The sequence below is a fragment of the Mauremys mutica genome, chromosome 2 (assembly GCF_020497125.1).
Source record: "Mauremys mutica isolate MM-2020 ecotype Southern chromosome 2, ASM2049712v1, whole genome shotgun sequence".
NCBI classification, from domain to species: Eukaryota; Metazoa; Chordata; order Testudines; family Geoemydidae; genus Mauremys; species Mauremys mutica.
In genome coordinates, this window is record NC_059073.1 from 221143798 (window position 1) to 221167993 (window position 24196).

The following is a 24196-nucleotide window of genomic DNA, read 5'->3' on the forward strand; positions in this document are numbered from 1 at the left end:
AGGGGTACTTGCTCAGCTAAGCTGAGGATTAAGCTCTATATGGGTGTTCTGCATATAATTCAAAAGTTTTGGACACAAAAATGTAATAGTCCAGAACTGGACATGTCACATGAAGTGAAAACAGGCCAGCAGATAGTAGCAGATGTCCCTGGTGTGAAAGTTTAGAAAATGGAGTTTAGTTTAAAGGTCCATCTGTCTGTAGACTTAAGTGTGGGATATCTTATTCAAAACTTACAGCACTAGATCTACATACCCCTCACCACAGAGGTGTGCAAGAATTTTTTTAAGGTTCAAGGAAGATAAAGTGCAACATATATAGCAGGGGTCGGCAACCTTTCAGAAGTGCTGTGCCGAGTCTTCATTTATTCACTCTAATTTAAGGTTTTGCGTGCCAGTCATACATTTTAACCTTTTTAGAAGGTCTCTTTCTAGAAGTCTATAATATATAACTAAACTTTTGTTGTATGGAAAGTTAATAGGGTTTCAAAATGTTTAAGAAGCTTCATTTAAAATTAAATTAAAATGCAGAGCCCCCCGGACCGGTGGCCAGAACCTGGGTAGTGAGAGTGCCACTGAAAATCAGCTCGCATGCTGCCTTCGGAACCTGTGCCATAGGTTGCCTACCCCTGATATATAGTTTGCTCTCTGCAAAAGAAAAGTACTTGAAACCATTTTTGGTTTGTGCACCTTGAGAACACAATATTTTTCTCATTAAACTTTTTTCCATGAAATAAGTTGCTTGCAGTACATAGGACATTGAATTTATACATATCACCTAAAAAAACCACACTAGGATCACTCAGAGCTACAAACACATTTTATCAAAAGCTACCCCAGAAAGAGATAAACATATTTGGCACCGTCTCTGGATCACAGCCTCTAGACTACTGTCACCTGACTGTATTTCAGAAGTGAAAGGCACAGAGACTAGAGAAAAACACTGGCATTCAATGAACGACATTCTTACAGCTACCCCTGCTGTCTGATCTATATAGCAGTAATGGAGTATATTACAGGTATTACTATTGTTCTTTTCAGCTCTGATATCTGAAGCATTTGTTAAAACCTTTGGTGATGAGTAGTTTGAAAGCTCCTGCATTATGGGCAACTCTCCTGAGGTTTGGTGCAGTTTGGTTAAGCATCCAATCTTAACCTTATCCAAAAATTTTAAGCCTCTTCAATCTATAAAACAAGGCCAGAAATCTTGTGAAAATTGAGTCAGAGTATTCTGGCACTTTCACTTCTCCTCCCAGCAAGAATCAATAAGTACAGAGGTAAGTGTATTTGAAAAAATGCACCAAAAATTAACCAATTTTTTTTGTTGAGTGTCAAAAATGGCTCCAGATTCAGATCAAGTTCTGGGCTAAGTTCTTAGCTGAATTAGCCCTGTTTGCCCATACATGATGAGATATTCGAATATCCCAGCTCTTGTCATAAGAGTGTTGTGGATGCATCTTTTAGAAATCCAGATGTGCTTTGGTTCCTGACTTTTCACAGGACACTTCAGAAAGTTGTTACTGTTTTTAATGTTTACTAAGGCATCCCGACTGGTAGCCACATGGGCACTCCAGGAAGCCCTATATTATTAACAATAATATTTAGCAAAATTATTTACACCTCTCAAAATAGGGGTGATGGGACAATGGAGTGAAGGGGGGACTGCTAAGAGTAAATGGAAAAGGGAAGAGAAAATGGGAGGGGTGAAAATCAAGAGATGCGAGAGGAAATAAAATAAGGAGGACACGTGAGGCGAGAAGGAAAAATACTTGCTATGCAATTAGATTTCATGCAGGACTCACTCGATTCCTTCCACTGTACAGCTCGACAATGCTACTTTTCAGAAGAAATTCTTCACACGCCCCTCTGTGCACAGGGGAAGGATGATGGGGGAAGAGGTTTCATCATCCATTTCTAGGCTATGCTGTCCCTTCTCAAGTTCTGCCATTAGTCACCACATTTCTGGTTTCAGCTGAGAAACTTGTGGGATTAAATGGAGTCTTGGGGATACTGTTCTTAAGGAGGGATGATGTTATGTTGTTTGCCTTTCCTCATGCTGCTGCTGACAGTAGCAGCTGCTATGATAGAGAGCAGGAATCAGGGCAAGGCAAGGAGAGTGTAGATACCCATTACATTTGAAGCTTTCAGTGGGATTAGAAAAAGAGCAGTGCAAATTAGCATGCATGATTTACTGTACTGTGTTTTATTGCCTTTTTAAAAAAAGGAAATTATCCGCACCTACACGTTTGTTCTGTAACAAATGGGGTAAACTCCAAAGCTATATTTTGCCACAATTATTCACTTTCCTTATACTTTACAGGACAGAAGTTATAGGATTTGCCTTTACTCATAAATGCTTTAGAAGTGTCCTCATTTCTTCTGTGCTTATTTTATAATTGTACATTTCCTTCCACTTAACAGTGAATAAAAGTCAAACTGTAAATCTCCTATATCATAGCTGGAACCATTAGCAAATAGCTTTAGATACTATTGGTAAATGTAGACCAATGGTTCATCTAACACTGCATCCTGTCCTCCAGCCTGTAGCTCATCTTTTAGAAAGTTATGAAAACCTATAATGCACACTAAGAAAGTTGTGCAATGCTATTCATAAAAGGAAATTCCTTCCTGATCTCACAGGTCATCTTTTTTTGTCCTGAAGTACAAGACTGGATTACTTTTATATTTTAATTTTCATAGCTACAAATATATTAGTCATCATAATGTAGCCACAGTTGTTGTTATCCTGTGGGAGTACCACAGGTTGACTATTTTCTGCATAAAACAGTATTTTTTTCATAGAATATCAGGGTTGGAAGGTACCTCAGGAGGTCATCTAGTCCAGCCCCCTGCTCAAAGCAGGACCAATCCCCAGACAGTTTTTACCCCTGATCCCTAAATGGCCCCCTCAAGGATTGAGCTCACAACCCTGGATTTAGCAGGCCAATGCTCAAACTATCCCTGCCCACACCCCCACATTTTATGTAATGCCTTTTGATTTCATTGACTTTTAGAACACCCATGCTCTTCTAATATGCAACAAAGCTAAAAGGAGGGACGGATCAAGTTTTCACAATGACAATTTTACTTTTTAATATATCAGTGGGTGTGCAGTAGTTCTACTCCTTTCCCGGATCACTATATATAAATCGTGCCATACCTTGAATCACCTGTATTGCCCTTCTCTGGTTTAGAAGTGGTGAGGAGGATCCAGGCGGGGATTCAAAATTATTCTTGAAATTTTCCCAATTTTTTCAAATATTTTAAAAATCTCTACCAATTCTACTCTGGATCTTTTCAGTCTTCAGCACATGTGACTAAAATGAGATAGAATATTCCTTATCAGCACCTATCACGAGATGTGTTCTATTCTCTGTATTACTTCCTCTGTTCTGGGCATCCAGGCATGCTATTTGCTCTTTTAACTGCTGTTGTATGCTGGGCAAACATCTTCATTGGCTATCCATGATAACTCCTAAGTCTTTTTCTCCTCTCACAAGACTTTGCCAGTTGGAAGCCCATCCGTGTACCGCATGAGAAAAATGTACATTACTTTTGCTTCTATGCATAATTTCTCCATATTCCAAGTTACATTTTATGTGCCATTGTGGTGCCCAATTGTCCAAAGCATTATAGTGCCTCTCAAGTGTCTCACAAGCATATTGTATATAAATGGAAACAATTTAGTACAATTTGCTAAATATCAGCCTGACCAGTGCACTATCTACTTGTCCTCCAGAATCATTAACAGTGGACACAGTATTGACCCCCAAAGCACCACACTATTAACTTCTTTCCGTGCTGAGTAACAGCAATTCAGTGTGATCGCTTGTTTCTTATCACTTGATCAGTTTTAAGTCATGCCAGGAATTAGGACTTTGTTAGAGGAAATAAATAACTGAGATAAGGGGCAGCCTCAGATAAAGCACCTTCCTGAAAATCCAAGGATGGTGTATCCCTCAGGTCACTCAACTTTGTCTACTGGTTCCTTAACTTTTAAGTAAAAGAGATGTCATATTCCCTTACCAAAGCACATCAGTAGAACCTATCTGATTGTACTTATCCAAATAATACAAACTAACATATCCTTATTTGGATTCAATCTGTTTACTCAGATGCAGCGTAAAGGTAACTGGGATGCATATTCTGACCACATTCCATGCTCTCACACAGCCCTACTTAGAAACAGAGGCGTATCTCATAGTACTTCTGTATCTACCTAACTCCTTTCCTTCCACAACTGTGGCGTTTGTGACTCTTCCTCACCAAAATACTGGGGAATAATGCCAGAGAGACACTTGTGTACATACAAGAGACCAGTGGTGTAATGGTAAAAAAGTAGCAGTAGTAGTAGTGAATAAACTAAACTAACCTAACCTCCATATTCCTCAAATGAGCAGTGAGTAAACTCCATTAATCCAGATTCACCTTTGCCTACACCATGGGAGGAGACTCCCTAATATATAGTGGTGAACACGGGGAATTTCTCCTGGTCTGACAGGCAACTAGGTTGAGTTGGAGGAACTTCAAATGGATTTATAGCTCTATTGTAGTCCAGGGCTGGAAGTCAGGCCTGTGAAACAGTCAGACAAGAGGGAAGATGAGGCACTACTGACTCACAGTATTCTTGGTAGTTTCCATGATAATTCCGTGAGGCCAAGCCCCAAAAGCTGCCTCATAACTACATCTCCCATTCAAACCAATGGGAGAGGTGGGTGTTTAACAAGTCTTTTGATTTATTGCATAGTTTTTTGTTTCTGCAAAATCATGCTCTCCTTAAATGGAATGTGCTCACAAAAGCAAATTAAAAGAATCCATGGAGAAAACTACAATTATTCACCATTACCACTCCAGGAAGAATTAGCGAATGCTTTTTTGACAACAATGGATGCTATTACTGAATTGGCCTTGAGCTTGCTTCCACTGAAGTCACTAAGAATTTGATGTCAATGGGAACAAGACAAGACCCATTATGGCCTTTCATCCAAAATTCCTAAATACACCCAACAAACATTACAAACCAAAGGCCCAATTGAATTCTCAGTTACTTCAGAGCAAATCTACTCCATTGAAGTCACTGACCTATGCCTTCAGGTCAGGGGGATCTGAGGTTCCATCTTCCTGTTGGCACAGAAATCTCAAAGGTCATCGTGTGCAGAAATGAAAAGTTTGACGTCTCTGGTGGTCTTGCATTTGCTAAACTATTACGAGCTTTACATATTAGCTGGCAATGTTTCAAAATATGTTCCCCAACACTTACATTGTCTGATTTGTGATACCTTATTTGGTTGGCAGGAGAACCAAATTTTTTACTGGGTTTGAACGGAGGCTGTGACAGTGGCAGGTCCCATGCCAGTTCTTGCCATGCTGTTGGCATTAGCTAAGAACTGACAAACTCATAGCTGGAAACCAGACCAGTTCACTTATATGTTAGTATTGATCAAAATAGGTGTTAGTCTTGTAAGACTATTTAGTGTTTAGATTTTATAGAATGTTTTAAGTTGCTGCATGCATTATTTTATGTGTAATGTCTATATTTCATGCTACAAGGAAATATGTAAGTTTTGCTTTATGACTTTGAAAATGTTTGCTCTAAACTAGTGAAATCAGATAGGAAGAGTGTTTCCTCCACCCGTCCAGAAGATCAAAATCAAATGGGTCATCAAGGAACACTGCAATACAAAAGATTGGTTAATGGCCCTATCACACCTTGGAAATGCTGCCTGCAAGGAAGCTCATCCTGTGGTCTCGGAGGCTGAATGAAGGAAATGAAACAAAGACATAGGAAAATCTCCCGTTTCTTTGCTGTTTGAACTCTCACAGGGGCAGACACACCAAACTGAAGCCAGAGATTCCAAGGGGCTACCTCCTAGGTCCACCTGGACAGACACTTTGAATTGACAGATCACTACAACTCTGTCACTGTTAAACCAACCAAACATATACACTCATTTGTGTATATATTTACTTGTTTTAACCTGTAAATAACTCATTCCTTTTTTCTAGTTAATAAATCTTGATAGTTTATTACAAGATTGGCTACAGGGATTGTCTTTGGTGTAAGATCTAGGGTACTAATTGGGCTAAGTGACTGGTCTCTTGGGATTGGGAGCAACCTGAATATTGTGTGGTTAAGTGACCATTTATCACTAAGTCCAGCTTGCCTGGATGGCAAGATAGACTGAAGAGTCTGAGGGCATGGTCTGTGACTTCATGGTGAGACTAGGGATCTAGTTCTTCACATTTGTTACTAATTATAGAATTTACCACCAGTTTGGGGTTTCTGTTTTTGACAGTTTGTCCTGAGGTAGGCACTCACGGTCATGAGCCACTCCAGATAGCATGACAGAGGCAATTAGAGTAGTTGATTGGTTTGGAATTTGGAGATCATCACACTAAAGTATAGGTCAATTATATATAACTAGCAAGGTCTTCAATCTCATGGTTTCTCTGTGCAAAGGGCTGCTGTGTATTGTTTTAAATTTAGTACATAATTGGATCAGACCCCATTTTCCTACTCACCCCCGCACTCCCTTCCTTTTATGGGCAAAAAAAGGGTTGTTTACCTTAATAGTTCTAGTAGTGGTGACAATTTCCAAACTGATGGGACTTCTTGCTAGTTCCTTAAATATTCAAATAAATATTTATCCAAATTAAATTTATCTGCAGTGTCAAGTGAGTGTATGCTGAGGTGATTATCTTTAAAGAGCACCCTACAGTTGTTGGGGTCTAGCATACAGCAACTCCTGCTAGCAACATATCAAAGCATTTGTTTAAGTCTGAGCAAATTCAAAACAGACTTCTGTCTGCAAATTCTGGAAAACAATGCCATCTACTTCTGAAAACAGAAGCCACCTGTGACACTGGCAGTCCAGGCGCCAGCTCATGCTGAAGCCCCAAGCCAATTCACTTATGTATTAGTAGAGATTAAAGTGATGGTTAAATGTATAAGAACGTATGTGGTGTTTAATCTTCATGAAAACTAATGAGATGTTACTTGAATTGTTTTTACTTTTCTGTATCCTGTTATGTAGTAGCAAATATTTACATTAAATAACCCAAACAAGAAAGAAGCCTTGTGGAATGCAAATGAAGACCGTTAACAGAAAAGTGCTAATTTTGAAGCAAGTGGTCATTGTGTGTGATGATCAGAGGTCAAAGACTAAACATGCATTCCTCACTCTCCGTCAAAGGAAAATCCTACATGGGTAGTGACCCTGTCAGCTTGTTTTCTGTGAGACAAAGCTATAAGTAGAGATTCAGGGAAAGATCCTGGATCTCTGGACTATTTGGACTCTTACAAAGAAGTTTCTGAGATGCAAAGCAGAGATCCCAGAGATAACCTGAGTCCCTGAAAAGATTTTTGGGAAACTGGCAGCTTATTACAACATTGTCACCATTTGGAATTACAAACTGTGACTCAGCTGTGCATACAGTTTACCTGCTTTAACCTCTCAATAACCTTCACTTCCTTTTCTTAGCTAATAAACCTTCAGTTAGTTTAGTATAGAATTGACTACCAGCATTGTCTTTGGTGTAAGATCTAGAATACGATTGATCTGGGGCAAGTGACTGGTCTCTTGGGACTGGGAGCAACATGATGTGATGTGATTTTTGGTTTAACTAACCTTTTATTACAAAGTCCAGTTTGTCTGGGGGCAAGATAGACTGGAGAGTCTAAGGGGACTGACTGCCTGTGATTCCATGGTAAGACTGGTATAGTGATCCAGGAGTTCATATTTGTCACTGGCTTGGTGAAATCTAATTATAGAACATACCAGCAGTTTGGAGTGTCTGCCCTGTTTTCTGACAGTCTACCCTGAGGCAGGTATCTCAGCTGTGAGCCACTCCAGACAGTGTGACACCACCAAGTCAATATAAATATCTTGGATCTCCCTGAGAGACTGGAAGGGCTGATTCAATGATTTTTTCTTTCTGAATGAATCCTAAAACCAGTAGTGCAAGTAGGCAAAAACAAACAAAATAAGCCAAGTACAACAAGGGAACTACTCGGCGGTCAGAGGTTGAGATGCATTCTGATCTTATGCCCAGATCATAGATCTTTATAGATTCACAGATTCCAGGGCCAGAAGGGATCACTGTAATCATATAGACTGACCTCCTGTATAACACAGGCCAGAGAATTTCGCCAAAATGATCATTCAGAAGAACATATTTTTTAGACAAATATCCAATCTTGATTTTAAAACGGTCAGTGATGGAGAATCACCACGACCCTTGGTTAATTGTTCCAATGGTTATTCCCTCACTGTAAAAAATGTACGTTTCATTTCTAGTCTGAATTTGTCTAGCTTCAACTTCCAGCCACAGGATTATGTTACCTTTCTCTGCCAGACTGAAGCACTCATTATTAAACATTTGTTCCCCATGCTGATACTTACAAATTTCAGAGGAATGCAAGACTAAGAATCCTGATTTAGCTCTGAAATTTGCAGAGTTGAAAAGTAAAACTTGACTCAAAATGCATCTTTTTTGTTAAATTAATGCTAGAATGTAATTAAAAAGCAATACATATATGGCAGAGACAAATAATTCTTTTAAAAAATCTGTTATATGGTATGTGTTTCAAAACAGGATAGATTAAAGCGCACTATGGAACTTAAGTGTATAGTAGCAAGATCCGCATGGACAGCATGTGGGGTAGATTTACGCCTCAGCTTGCCACAGACTACGTGTTTGTGTAGAGAAGCCTTTGAACTGCATATAGGTCAGTAAACATGTAAGTGAACCTGAGAGGGACAGGAGAGGAAACTCTGCTTGCCTCTCCTCAAGCATGTGGGAAAGAAAAAGGAACTTGGCTCTGTAGAAGGTAGGGAGATTCTTCCCCATAAAGGGATAGGGACCAAGGGCTGCATTTCCAATTAGGCACATGCTTGGGGGGCACCAATGTTCTAGAGGCACCTAAAAGTTAAAGGTGGGTTAGAAGTTAAAAAGTTCATACACACAGCTCCCCTGTGGGCAGCTGGGCTCCTGGCATGGGTTGGTGGCTGCCCAGCATGTGGGACTGGAGCATCTGAGACAGCCTGCCTGGGGGGCGTTGTGTGCTGCGTCTGGGTGGGGAGGCTGTTGAAAGGGAGTCCCAGTCCTTTCTCAACCTCGGCCACCCTGCTGCCTCCCTCCATGCTGGGGAAGAAGAGGGAGGGGTGTGGCCAGTGCCCCATTCACTTACACAGGCAGAGCTGGAGCACATCTGCCGCGCTGGGCTGTGAGAGGGACAGAAGACACCCAGGGACCACTCGCTGGGTGTAGAGGTACAGTCCCCCCTTGTGCCTCACCTGGGGTGGGTGGTCTGCACCCCAGCTCAGGCTGGGAGCACCATGTGTGGTGTAGGGTCTTGTGCCTTCCTAGGGAGACTGTGTTTATATTTCTTTTTGTTTCATTTTTTATGGACTACACGAAGGACAGCTATAGGCGGAGGGGAGCTGAAGATGCTGTGCCTAGGGGCGCATGAGGTATAAATCCAGCCCTGTATGGACCTCTTTCTTACCTTCCAGAGCTAAGACCCACTCTGCAGGAAGCCAAGCCTTTCCTGGCTACCCCAACAAATCAGAAGTATTGGGGTGACAAAAGCACGTGGCTGGTCCTTCTCATAGGTACCTCTCCCATGGGAACATAAGGGACAAGATTTCTATGAAGAATTTGAGGACTGATCTATAACTGTAATGTTATGATCATTGGAACTGTTTCCTGTTTGAATGTAAGAACATTACATCAGTAAGAGGTAATAGCAGATATTCTGTCTCAGAAGGGAGGGGGTAAGAAATCCCCTGGGTACTTGGAATGAACCCCTGCTCTCTTTATCTTGAAGGGGGACGAGATGTGACAGTGTGTGTACATTTTATGAATTCTGATTGATGTTATGAACTCTGTGCACAAATTCTAACCCCCTGTGTATTGAACTGGCTATTTCTGACCAAGACAATGTCACATATCACACACCACAACTAGGAACAACTACAGGACAATCAAAACACTTAGTGAATGTGGATTGACTCTGCCCTGGTAGAAAGAAACATGCTAAAGAAGTTGACCAAGCTAAACAAAACTGCAGGTTGGCTGCAGAGAGGGGAGTTGGAGCAATGGAAGTACCCAAGCAAAAAAGGGGAATAAAGAAAGAGGTGTTAGAAGCTATTGTGAAAAAGATGTTCTCTCTGAGTGAAGAGGAATCTTTTAACTGCAGAACCTCAACAAGCAAAGGAGAGTTTGTTACCAGGGCAGGGAGAGAGAAACTCACTGAAGGTTGAGTGGGAGGAGAAGAAAGTCTGGGGGACGCTGAAAAGATTGACCAAAACCCAGTAGGCACTTGTGTGGTGGAGACACTGAAGTGAAGGTTTTTGCATGAAGGTTTTATTGGTTTTGTATAGATCTGCTATGTGTCTATGAATCAGGGGTGTGAGTGAGAGTGAGTGTGTGTGAGAAGTCACTTCGCAAAGCTTCCGAGTTCCTTGCTGTAATGTGTCCCTGAAAGATTAAAACTTTAAATCTATGAGGATGGAGCCTCAGGCAGCTGGACCACAGGATCCCACTCTCAAGAATAAGGCTGGGTGTCTGCATGCCAGCAGTGTTCCTGAGAAGCCAGAGGCAGTGTCTGGATGCTGCTCAGATTCGGTGGGCTCAGAGGCAGGGGCCTGGATTCTGGCTGGCAGGCAGGGGTCTGGATCCAGACACAGCAGCCTGATGAGTGTCCAGCAGGGGGGTGTGACATTGTGCCCCATAATGCTTTATAGAAATATGCTTATGAGTGTAAATATGACATAACTGGAATATGTTTTATGCTAGATATGCCATGTAACATATCTCTGCAAAGGTTATGATCCACTGGATATATTCATCCTTTTTACATGCAGGTATCATTTTGTAATCGAAGTTATGGATATTGGCTATGTCCTTGTTGGATTTTAAGTAGCCTCAGTGAAGCAGTTGGTCAGCTTCTTGAGAAAAGACTATTCTCAGTAAGTGCCCAATCAAGAAACACTTAAGCCAACAATGAACGTTGAGAGATGCCAATCCACATCTGAGCTCTCCTGGGAATGTAGCTCAGCCTGTAAAGTTCTGAGTCACGCATGGACCTGTGACTTGCCCATGTGACTCCAAAACTCCATATTGCAGCTGTAAAGCTTGTAAAAGAAGCTGGAACATCTGTGAGGGTGAGATTTCATCTGTAATCACTTTCTTACTGTATTAGGCTTAGACTTGTGTGTTTTATTTTATTTTGCCTGGTAATTCACTTTGTTCTGTCTGTTACTACTTGGAACCACTTAAATCCCACTTTTATATTTAATAAAATCTCACCCTCAGAGATATTCCATTAAGTTTCTTTTACAGACTAGCCTCCTTCTAGTCTGGGTCCAGCAATCACTCTCACCCCTGTAGTTACTGTCCTTTGTTCCAGTTTCTTTCAGTTATCCTTTGGGGGTGTAGAGGCTACCTCTTGAGTCAGCTGAAGACAAAATGGAGGGGTTTCCAGGGGCTTAAATAGACTCTCTCTTGAGGGTAGAAACCCCCTCCCCTCTTCTATGCAGAATCCAGCTGCAAGATGGAGTTTTCGAGTCAGCAGAAATACAGATTTTTAGATAATTCAATAATCTTCAGATGACTGAAACAAAAAGTACAATTAAAGTGGAAGGGTCAACAAATGAGTTTCAAAATGCTATCAGAACACCCATTTGACACATGTCCATTGTTGGACAGCTTTAGCAGTGAGCTGAGTAAGTTTTCTCAGGATCTTCTAGTGCCTTCAATACTTCAGATGCCCCATGACTCCTTTAAACGGGGAAATTGTCCAATTCCTTTTTGGAAGGCAATACAAATGCACTCAGTAAGAAAGATTAAAAATCCATTGATCATATCAACCAATATTAATCTAGACAATCAAATATTGGCAGAAATCTTTGCAAACCAACTATCTCTAGTCCAACCACTACTATCAATTCACATTGACCAATCTGCCTTGATTCCAGAGAGAGTCATGAATCCAGATATATGGTGAACGCTAAGCAGCACTTTAAACAATATAATTAAAACAGGCTTCAACTAGCATTACATTCATAGCATTCAAGTAATCCAGAGAGTTCTTTGGGGCCACTTTTTTTCTAATACTAAAGAAATTTAATTTCAGATATCTACTTATAGCCTCCATTAAACCATGCTACAATTCTCCATGTGCATTCCTATGATCCAGAGCTATTTGAACAGAGGCTCTTGCTCCTTAAAGAGCAGTACAAGGTAAAAATGTGTCCTTTGTCACCTCATCTCTTCACTCTATCCATTGAGCTGCTTGCTCCTTCATCTCAGTGACACACAAAAGTCTCTATTGAATGCCTCAAAGCAAGCTCAGAAAGCTAGATCTGGTTTTCATGTAAGTGAGATTAATTCATCGCTGATGCTCTTACGTTCCGTCCAGCAAGGCTTTTTAATTTTCCATGCAGATGGTTCTCTAAGCAATTCAAATACCTGAGAGTACAAAAGTCACCTAGTACAACTAAACCAACTGCATTCAGTCTAAACTCTTATTATATACACCTTTCATCAACCTTCAACCTTTGGCTGAGTCAACTTGATAAAAATAAATGTCCTTCACCAAGTGACATACCTCCTACAAGTGTCTTCACTACTTCTTACAGACATACTTGATCTATAATAGATCATATAAAAATATGCATATTATATGGTATGAACAGAGAAAGAGAATCAGCTTGTTGAGTTTCCAAAAAGATAAAAGGAGCTTATAGGTCTAAATCCCAATTTACAAAAATCATGTGGGCATTGACTTTCAAATCAGACTTAGACCCCTAAGTTCCTATGTTACTTTTGAAATTGAGGCTTCAGTGCTTTTGAAACTTTACCCAAAGACACTAACTTTGGATCACAAACAAATTAACAACCACTTTTCCAGGAAGTCACACTACTGAACTTTTAACAGTTATGATTCTCGATATTTCTATATCAAATAAATGGATTAAACCAAATAAGCTCATATCTCTGTTGCACAACTTTTTCAATGAGAAACACTTGCAAGTTTACACTTCAAGTTCTACACATTGGACCTGAGATCTTAAAATTCCTCTCAAGGATTATCTATAGCAGAAAACTGAATAGTTCTTTGAAGCCATTATTTGCAAGTCTTACAAGAAAAAAGTGCTGCATATACTACTATTTTCTTTAATTTTTAGACAAAATTAATCCAGATCTACATCAGATCTGCTCTGTGTGTGACCACCCACACTCGAACAAAGTATAGAACTACGTGTGTGTGTGTGTGTGTGTGTCTGTCTGTCTCTCTCTCTCTCCCCCCCTCTACCCCCCACCAATTCTGGGCATTGATCCACCATTTCATAGATTCCAAGCAGGCAACTGTTTAACTAGCTGGGAATGAACCTATGAGACCAATTCTCTGACACTGATTTAGAGTAACAGAACGCTATGTATAGGGTGAGCAGAAAGCTGACCCGAAGTCTACTAATGGTATCAAAAGAGCACACATTACACCAGTGGCAAAATGAAGATAAAACCTACTGAAAAACACAATTCACCAGCGCCAGAGAAAATTTGTATAAACTATGGGTATGTTATATATAAAATGAGACTAATAATTGATAAATCAATTGACTACCATTTTAGTGTCTATATATTCAAGAGTTATGTTCAGGTTAACCTGTTGTCCAAATTATTATTACAATTTGGTATTTCTAATATACTAAAGATTAGATGTGAGGAAAAAGGTTTTAATAGTTTGATTACTGTATTGCATGTTATCAATTTGTAAAATGAGACAGCCTAGCATTCATTTATACCAAGTACTTTATTTACTTTTCCTTTTGTTACGGAATATAAAGTTCAGGACTCTGATTCCACCCTCCCCCTCACACTTTTTTTTTTAATCTTGAATGCAGAACAAACAAAATTTAAGTTCACAAATAGTAGATAATCTTCAAAGGAATAAACGTGAAATATAAGAAACAGGGAAACAGAGGAGAGAAGAAAAGAAAAAGATTGGACCAAAGTGATGGGGGAAGATAGGAGACAGGTTTTTTGTCTTCTAGTTCAAAAGCCTCCATTCCCTTGAATGAAGCATTTTCACAAGATTTTCTGTTTGCCTTTAAAACACTTATTCTGGAGATTGGACCTCAAACAATGCTTTTAAAATGGAAGATATGAGCTAAAAGCAGCCACATGTTATTACTATGAAAACCCACAGCCCAGTTTTATGTATTTAGAGTGAGAGAGAGAAGGCTCACATTTGGGGATACATCAAGTAGTGAGCGGAGGAGGGGAATGGGATTCAGAATGGCCCGGCTTACCTGTAACTGGAGAGTAGTATGTACATACCTCACAGAGCACCAAAAGAACGAATTCAGTGATAAAGTACCTGGCAAATATGATGTTGCTACTATGAACTACATTCTCTGCTGTGGTGAAAACCACAGAGTGCTTGTTCAACGCTATTGCCTCTCCCATCCCCCTCAGTTCTCTCATCCTCTGAGCTCCAGTTGCTAAGAGGAGCATCTGTGAGCTTGAAGGAAGGAAAAGGAACAGAAAAAGCCATGATCCTCTGATCATCCCCCTTTTTGCAGCCTCTCTGACCCTTTCTATTTTGTTTTGCTCTCCCCTCAAGTGAGGGGAGCACAAGGCTCTGTATGGTCTCACTCTTCTGAAAAACACATGTTGTGACCCCAAGAACTCCTCAATGCCAAATGGCAAAGGTTCACTGTTCTATAACAGCTACTCCTATCAGGCCTCACAAACTCACTACTATTTATTTATCAGTATTTATCTATAAAGAATGTCATGAGATCTTAAATGGAAGCCATGACCATACTGATCCTTATAATCATCGTGTGATGTACGTACGGATAGGGTTGCCACCTATCTGGGTTTTACCTGGACAGTCTAGTTTTTGGCTTCTGTGTCTGGATGCCACTTAGGGTTACCAGATGCCCAGTTTTCGAACAGAAAATCCAGTTGAAAAAGAGATCTGGCAACCCTAAATGGCACCCAAACCAAAAGTCTAGTTACCATGAGGCAGGGGAAGGTACCAGGTCATTAACCTTTGCCAGCCCCTGCTCAGCTGGGGCTGCCTCCTACCTGCAGGAGATGATTCAGCGAGCAACAGAGGGAGAGGAGCGAGTGACAAGGACAGGGCACGGGTGGGGGGGGAGGGGAGGGGTCAGAAGTGCAGCAGTGGGTGGGGACTGGGGGAAGAGGCAAGGCGGGACGGGGATTGGGGGTCAGGTTACCAGCCGTTAGAAAAGTGGATGATATTTAAGAAGTTGTGCATATGTACTGAACGTATGTTTTAAAACCTACATTCCAGGAAGAGCTGACAAACAGCTGAGGTCCTCCAGGCAGGAGATAAGGAGGGTCTCTCTGTCAAATGTCAATTAAACATTGTAAGCCAACACAATGGATACTTATTTGCATACAACATCAACATGAGGATGTGAAGTCAACATGAAGTCACCAGGCACTGGAAAACAAACATTAGGGGTTACTGACTCTGGTGACAAAAATGTGACTTTGGGGGAATATAAGGGAAAGTCAAAAGGACACATCTTGAGTGGGGATTTGATAGCTGCTTTCAACTACCTGAAAGGGGGTTCCAAAGAGGATGGATATAAACTGTTCTCAGTGGTACTAGATGACAGAACAAGGAGCAATGGTCTCAAGTTGCAGTGGGGGAGGTTTAGGTTGGATATTAGGAAAAGCTTTTTCACTAGGAGGGTAGTGAAGCACTGGAATGGATTACCTAGGGAGGTGGTGGAATTTCCTTCCTTAGAGGTTTTTAAGGCCTGGCTTGATGAAGCCCTGTCTAGGATGATTTAGTTGGGAATTGGTCCTGCTTTAAGCAGGGGGTTAGACCAGATGACCTCCTGAGGTCCCTTCCAACCCTGATATTCTATGATTCTATGATCTTTATTCATCACTGAGGGAGCAGAAGGGACAGCATTTTTTGCATCAAGCCATGTGCACCGGTGATGCTGGAAGAAAGCTTTAGGTGAGAAACTATTTTATACAAGAATTTTAGCTTGTTAAAGTTAAGTTTAGACTCTAAGAAGCATGTTATACTTACATAACACCACCATTTGTTTCCATTATCCTTACTAAGTATCTCTTAAGTCTTAATCTTTAATAATTAACCTATGATTGTCTCACTATAAATATATCTCCATGCAGTGATGTTATAAAGGACCTGATCCTGAGTTGTACTGCCCAAGCTTTGGGTGTATGGTTCCCTTGGGAAGAGTGAACCCAGTAATTATTGAGAGGGTCCAGTGACATGGGCTGGATACTAGAGTGGGATGCTTTTGGAGGAGATTGTGGTGTGTACCTATTGTTACCCTGCAAAGCAAAGGGCTGGTAGAGCTCTGAGAAGACTGTTTTGGTGGCTAACAAGCTGGTTGCGTCAGGGAGCTCTCTCAGCAAGTCTCTCTTTCCCTGAAACAGGAGGGTAACCTGGTGACTCAGAGTCCTGCACCACAATGTACCATCACCTGTATATACATTATTTGGTTAGGGTTGGCGTGTGAACACTTTAATATATCTATGTACCTATTGCAGCTGATTGAAATTTAGAAAGTTTTATTATTGTAAAACTGCCTTTTGAAATGAAATGAGAAACTTTCCACAAAAAAATTGTCAACACTGAGATCTTCCACTTTTCATGAAATTTTCTGAGACTTTTTAAATAGGTACTTAAACTTTTTGTTGAAATCATACAATATTTCTGTTTAATGAAACGTTGGGTTTTCAACAAGCAAATTTTTTTGATAATGATGTAAAAATGACAGATTAAGATTTTGATTTTTTAGGTTAAAAAGGTGAAAAATTCTGCCAAAAAAATGGATCCATTTCTAACCCTGTGAAATGGAAACAACTTTGAAATGTTTTACATAATCATTTTCTTGATTTTTGAGCAGCTGTAAAAGATATGACTCAAACATTTATACGTGCACATCCCTATACACACAAGTAGGGTGACCAGACAGTAAGTGTGAAAAATGGGGACAGGAGATGGGAGGGTAATCGGAGCCTATATAAGAAAAAGACCCCAAAATCGGGACTGTCCCTATAAAATCGGGACATCTGGTCACCCTACACACAGGGAAGACAAAGTATATTCTTATTGTCAAATTCTACAGCCACTAGTAGCTTTGATAAGCCTACAGTACCACAGTTACTGAAATGCCATGGACATCAGAAAAATGGTTCCTCAGCATCCATATACACTGTGCAGATACTGTCACTGAGTTACGATAAAGTTCCAGGTAGGAACCCCGTTTCTACCATCATCACAATGACGCAACTAGCCATTACAAATAAATATTATATAAACACATATGGCTCAAATAAACTGAAATTCACTTGTATAATATATTTTAAAGAATTGATTCACGATCTTTAAAGCCCCCAGCCTTACAATTTCTCATGCTCTTCTTGGATAGCTGGAAATGACTGCATTCGATGTTAGGGCTTTTTTTTTTGTATCTGTTACTCATGTTAAATTATGAGACCTTGTTAACACTATTTCATTTATGTGCACAATATACAACCTCCTTTCAGGAAATTTAATGAACCATGCCAGGGGAAAAAAAGAAAACATCAAAGGAGTAGTGACCCTTGCCCCAAAAGCAAGTCATAAAACCTTTCGAGTATTTTTCTAAAGCATCTTTCAGTGCTTTTGTACTGTGTCTATACTGGAAGTGAAGCTGGTGTGACAAAAAATTGATGTACAACTTGGGAATAGCTGATTAAAGTGTCAGATGTCTGCCGATTTAAAGGATGATGTAATCAATACAAACTACTGTACAGAGTGCATAGTTTGTATCAGTGTAACTTGGGTCTTTTGATCCTTTGTTGTTTATTTACAGTACATGATATGAGACTACCTACTGAAGTCCTAACTTTAAGGTCAGATGCCATTTTCAAGAGAACTTCACAGGATCTCATCATCTTTCTTCTCCTTTTGAAGAGAATAAATTTGTCAGACAGAAAGTGCCTAGAAGCTCCAGGCAGAAGTGTTGGTTTTTTAAATTACTTTGGTTATGTTGACATAGAAAATATTCTTCCAATGGGGGGAAAGTATCAAAACCCTGGAGCTGAACATCATGGAATTTTGGGGAAGATTGGATCCAAATTTTGCAAGTCAGGCCTTTCTCTAATTTGTGGCTATGTATCTAGTTTACTGAAGCATCTATTTCTTACAGAGAAAATTGGGCCACAGTAATTGCAGTTTCTTGGTTAATTGTAATATTGGGGTAGCCAAACCGTGGCTCGCGATTTGCATGTGGCTCTTTTACCCCCTCACCGCCCCCATTCTCTGCTTTCCAGACTGGGGGTGGAGGGAGCTCAGGGGTTCTGCCAGAGATGACTGGTGCCTGCTGAGTGGGGTGGGGCATAATTTAAAGGTTCAGCCCCCCCAACAGCTTGAGTCATGCCCCCTATACCCTCAGCAGCCCCCTCAGCAGCCCCCTCCCTCCAGCTCCCAGATGTTAGCTCTGCGAGGAGAGGCAGCGGCAAACAGCTGAGAACTGCAGGGAGGGGTCGCTGCTTTAGTTCCATGGGGAGAGGCAGCAGCAAAAGCAGGAACTCTCCCTGCAATTTCCAGCTGTTTACCGCGTCCTCTCCCCACAGCTGCAGCTCCCAGCTTGCCGGCTCCAGCAGCTGCCATGCAGGGATGGGGGGGTCCGGTGGCACCATGTGACCAAGCAGGGCCAGCAAGTCGCCTCTCGCTTCTGCCCAGCGGGGAGGTGCCCCCTGTGGGGCCGAAGCCCTGAGGCCCGTCAGCATGCCCTGGCTCTTGAACTTCTGAAGATTGTATATGTGTCTCAGAGGGTCAGTCAGTTTGGCCACCTCTGTATTATATGTTGTATTGTTAACTTCAGAAGGTAGCTGTCCTCTCACACATCCTGCCTGCAATCGCTGCTGTGCTCCCAGGGACAGCACTTCAGCTGGTAAGAACTGGCATACCTCTATTGGACCTCAACAAAGCAAGTGTAAATCAACACAGCTCCAAGACTTCAATGAAGCTATACCAACTTACACCAGCTGAGGATCTGGCCCTCTGTGTTTAACTACTAAGTTGAAGATAAATGTTTTTATTTAGGTTTCAAGTATTTGTTTCCTTGTGTCCTAATTTAACAAATAGCCTAGCAACATTAAAAGGATCTATTTTCAAATTAATTTCAAGGGTTTTGCTTCACTATTCATTGCATATGGCTAATGCTAATTTTGAAGGAAAAACTAGTGCTTTGCATTTTATATTCTCCTTACGCATTTTACAAAATGAAAGATTTTCTTCTTCAGCTCTTTACTTTGTCAACAGACCAAGCACAACAATAAGACCAGATTGGAGGAGATTTTTCATTAAAGACAGAAAAATAGTCTTAAACGATAATTAGTCACAACTAAATCTCTCTGCAGCACGAAAAGATTCTTCAAGTAACAAAAAAAGCCTTAATTTATGCTAATATACTATAAAATGCAAAGACATGTTTAAGAATACAGCACTTCTGACTTTTTACTGTTACTACATGGGAATAGAATAATTTGCATAATGAAGTTGTTAAATTTCCCCTCACTAACTTAAATGCTTCTAACTGTAGCATGGAGGTTCTAGTATCAGAGTCAGGATATTACTCTGCCCCTCATATTTAATATTGGTTTGATCTGTCAGCAACATCCATTTATGATGTTTAAATTTAAGCAAAAATGTTTAAGATTTAAATAAAGTTATTTTTCCTCTTCAAATCCTGACTCATTGTTGCATGGCACTATGTGGGCATGGGAGTGACTTCCTCTTGTGTGTGGCAGCAATGCAACAACCAAGTAGTCTTCAGAACCACCAGGTTTGGTGTAGAAATGAACTTTAAAGGGTCAATGCCACAATTGCTGGAGAAGTCTTCCATGGATTCTGGTCTCTCCATGATTCTGCCCACCCATCACACAAGACGTGCAGGAGTTACTAGAGTAAACAGTGCAATGCTGCCACTGGAGAAGAAAGGGGGACCCCAAAGTGGAGCCACAATGTTTTAAAGGGTCCATTGAATGGAAACTGGGTTGATTTTTGGCATGATGGACCATGAATTCTGTTCCCAACAGACAGAGGCCCTTCTGAGGTATCCCTTTGGGGAGCTCTTTAGTGCATTCCAATACCCCACAGGAGAACAGTGTGGCCTTGTGGACAGAGCACTGGACTAGAACTCTATTCCTGGCTCTGCCACTGGCCTGCTGGGTGACCTTGAGCAAATCACTTCACCTCTTTGTGCCTCAGTTTCCCCATCTGTTAAATGGGGATAATGATACTGACCTCCTTTGTAAAGTGCTTTGAGATCTACTGATGAAGAGAGCCCAAGCCTTATTTTCTTTTCACATTGGTTTAAAACTGAAGTAATTCCACTCAATTCAACAGAGATATTTCCAGAAGCAAGAGGAAAATTAGACCCAGAGAGTCATTGCTCATGTTCAGTGCCTCCCCAATGTCATCCTCCAACTAACCGTTATAAACAAACAAGCGCTGCTCTGTGATAATGGTTCAAACCCTACATCTTGCAAATGTGATATCATGGCATTTGGTGCCATGACTGTCTTTGTTTTTTTTTAAATCAGGGTGCTTAATCACCTCTGTAACCACTCCAAAAAGGGGCGGAGTTTAAGCTAAAAACATGATGGACTTGAAGTCGTTATGCTCTCCCAATTCTGAATGTCCATTAAATATGCGATACAATGCCACAGTTGCAGTCAAAGGTTCTGATTCTTGATCCCCTTGATATAAAAGAGGGAAGTGGAAGGACACTCTTTGTAAGAGCCCCAACAGAGTGGAATGCCCTTCTGTAACAGCATGGATTTGCAGACTTTTAAGGCACACTGCACCTGGCTTTTGAATGAGGAAGGGAGATTGAGGTACAAGCTGACATACGGGCGTGATGCTATTTCATTATGTACTGTTGTTTGGTAGAAGAGTTGAGCTGATTGCATTGTATTCTGTTCTTGTTTGATTTTAAATAATTTGCAGGGTATTAAAAGCCTGTATATGGATTCTTTATCTATTTTAAATCTAAAGAAAATAAATACTTCAAATTGCCAAGAAATGGAAATCCCCCCTCCCTAAAGATAATGGTTAAAATGTGTGTGTGACACCAAAAATAAAGAAAACAAACCTATGTATGAACACTCTCCTGTCACTTTACACAAAGAAGTTAATAAACACTAGCCAGAGCTGCTGACATCCAAGATACTGATGACTGGTAAACAAACAGTAGTTATGTTGAACTGGTTCTATTAGAAACTCAGAGGGAAAATGTTGCTAAATAAAGACAAATGGAGAAGGGAAGATTTCATTTTCACATATTCTTCACAAGATTTTTGCAAACTATGGCCCTGATCCTGCAAAAAAGTTCCAAATAACTAGGCATGCAAGCCATTGTGCAAACACCAATTTACTCAAACATGTAATTGTTGCGGGATCGGGGCTAAAAGGAAGTAAAGCAAATCTCTAAAAGCTTGTTTTTAAATGGTTATTTACAAATTTGTGACAGAACACAAAACTGTGAAAAAACACAGAATGTTAGTGAAAAATAAGTACTGTCTCCATTAAGAACAATTTTCAGCTTGAGTACAGGGAAGGAGGGAAAAACCAAAACAAGTAATGCAGAAAGGATTTCAACTCATTCAAGTAACTTAAAATGTAGCACCACTTCTCTGGTGCTTTATTTATTTATTTTTAAGAATTACCATGTTATTTTCATGAGCTGCAAGGCAATGAACTATCAGTTAAAAATTGGGGATAATTTAGTCATCATCCACTGGAAATACACAGCCAAGACTATAGAAAAAAAAAACCATAGCCCCAAATATAATAAGAAAATGCAACCTGACAGGGTACCTCTCAGGTAAAAGCACCTTTTCACTTACATTTTAGTCAAAACCTCCTCTGAATACATGCAAAACTAGAGTCAATGAAAGATTATTAAATTCTAGGTCCTGCAGAGTAAATGAGTGACCCTTACATTTTTCACTGTTTGTAAACAAGATGCTGGCTAAAAATCTTTCTTCCTGCTTTTTTTAAAGACAGAGAAACAAAGTCAATACAGCAATACTGAATATAAGCTTCCTTCCCAATTTTGAGGAAAGGTTAGGTTGCTGGGGAAAAAAGTATTTCTAAAAAAAAAAAAAAAAAAAAAAGAGAAAGCACAATTCTTTCATAACGCACAAAGAAATGCCCCATATTTGTCTGACACAAATGCTAATTTCCAGTCCCAGTTGTGTTGTGGCAGTGCCAATGATTGGCTCCATATGTTTCAGCAATCAGAGCCATATTAACATTCTTACAGTTCCTTTTCTTTCACACACTTTGTCTTAACTACAGTATGCAAAGCTGGAAAATGTAACATTTTAAAACATTTTTTTTTCAGAAATAAAGACAGATTGGGTTTCCTGAACACAGCGTTTTCTCTTTTCCCGAGGCAGAAACTGCGATCTTTGCAGACAATGCAGAGGGCAGGGAGGGACCTTATTTGTTTATTAAAGCATATTAATTTATGAGGAAGACATGGTTGACTGAATGGCAATATACAAGCTAATTTTGACAATAAGAGCTCTTTTCAGTCTATTACAAGAGAACACTGGTAGATTTAATTTTATTTTTCTTCCCCCAAAAAGCAAAAAGAAATAAATAGATAATAATTGGAGAGTAAAAGTATTCTGGTCAGTGACAATAAACTAGTAGGAAAATGCTAGTGGAGCTGATAACACAGCAGCCTTTCACTTAATGGCTGCAATTTTCATCAGTACTGGAATACGAGCGGTCAGATGGAAAAATCACTTTCCAATACAAAATACTGGCAAATTCATTTTTTCAAAGAAAATCTGTTCTTCTAATGTAAAAGACCACAAAATCATTAAAATGGATGAATCTCATCACCAAAATAAAGACAAATCCCAGAAAGAGCCACTTAAGATAAGTAAAACAAACTGCCACAACATGATTTTTACACAGATGCTTCAACAGCATTCATTTTTCACCACAAAAGGTACAAAACAAATCACAGCTATAGAATTCAGCACTTCCTATTTGAGCAATATAGTTATTAAAGTCAATGCACTAAATTCTGAGTCTTAAGTAAAAACTCCTATTGAAGTTCATGCAGAGCAACAAAGCAGCATGATACTGAAGGGAGGCTGTGTCACAGATCATAAAGCAAAACTCTGGTCCCATTGATTTCATGGTTTAAGGAACAGTGGTTCAACTCAAATCTAACGAGAATGACAAAGCATCACAATATTCTTAATATAAAAAGACTACATGATACAAGTAGTCTGTTCAACTGAGCATTAAAATTCCCTTAATACAAAATAGGTGGAAAGTGTTTCACAGGATCATCAATGTTGCTCAATGGAATTCAGGACATTTCTTGCAAGGCTGATGGAGTTTTAAGAATCCAAGACTGGATTTCACAATAAACACGTTCCGAAAAATCCCAGAAGGAAGTAGTAGTTAATTTATACATTATTCCATTTATGGTTTACCCAAAAACCTAAAACTAAAGACAAGAGTCTCCTCTATGATCCAAACTGCATACAAGTCTAGGTGACATGCATTTTATGGTATTAAAGGAATTAGCTCATTAACCTACCAAACCATTGATGAATGTGGCCTGAACTCAGCAAAGACCTTAAATCATATACTTAACTGTAAGACCACTGAAGTCAATGGAATTTAAGTACATGTTCAAGGGCTTTGAAAAACTGACCTGTATATTTGAAGTTTTGGAAAAATGGAAAAACAGCCAAAAGTATGGAGAAAAGTAAATAACCATTTTTTAAAGACTGGGAAGTCTAATGTCACTTCTTAGCAAAATAATGGAGACTATTAAAGGGGAAGGAGGGAATCCCTGACAACTGAAGGAGAATGGAACCATTTTAACACTAAGCAACTGCGTTTGTTAAGAACAAATCATGACGGGAAAACGATTATATTTACTAGATTTTTTTTAAGAGATGGACGACAAGAATTTAGTAAAAATAATATTTTTGCATTTTAGCAAGGCATGACAAAATCTTATAAAAGTAATTCAAATTGGATTGGATATAAACATTGCCATGTGGTCTGAAGACTATCAACAAAAGGAACGAGGGCTAAAAGTGGCAGTGTTAGCCAGACTGGGGAAAAGTGGGGCGCTGG

The 24196-nt window shown here is 39.9% G+C and overlaps 1 protein-coding gene across 8 annotated transcripts in view; it reads right to left on the reverse strand.

The window, feature by feature from the left end:
- Nucleotides 1-24196, reverse strand: part of RBMS3 (RNA binding motif single stranded interacting protein 3) — a 939633-nt gene that overhangs the window by 676411 nt on the left and 239026 nt on the right. The window lies entirely within an intron of this gene.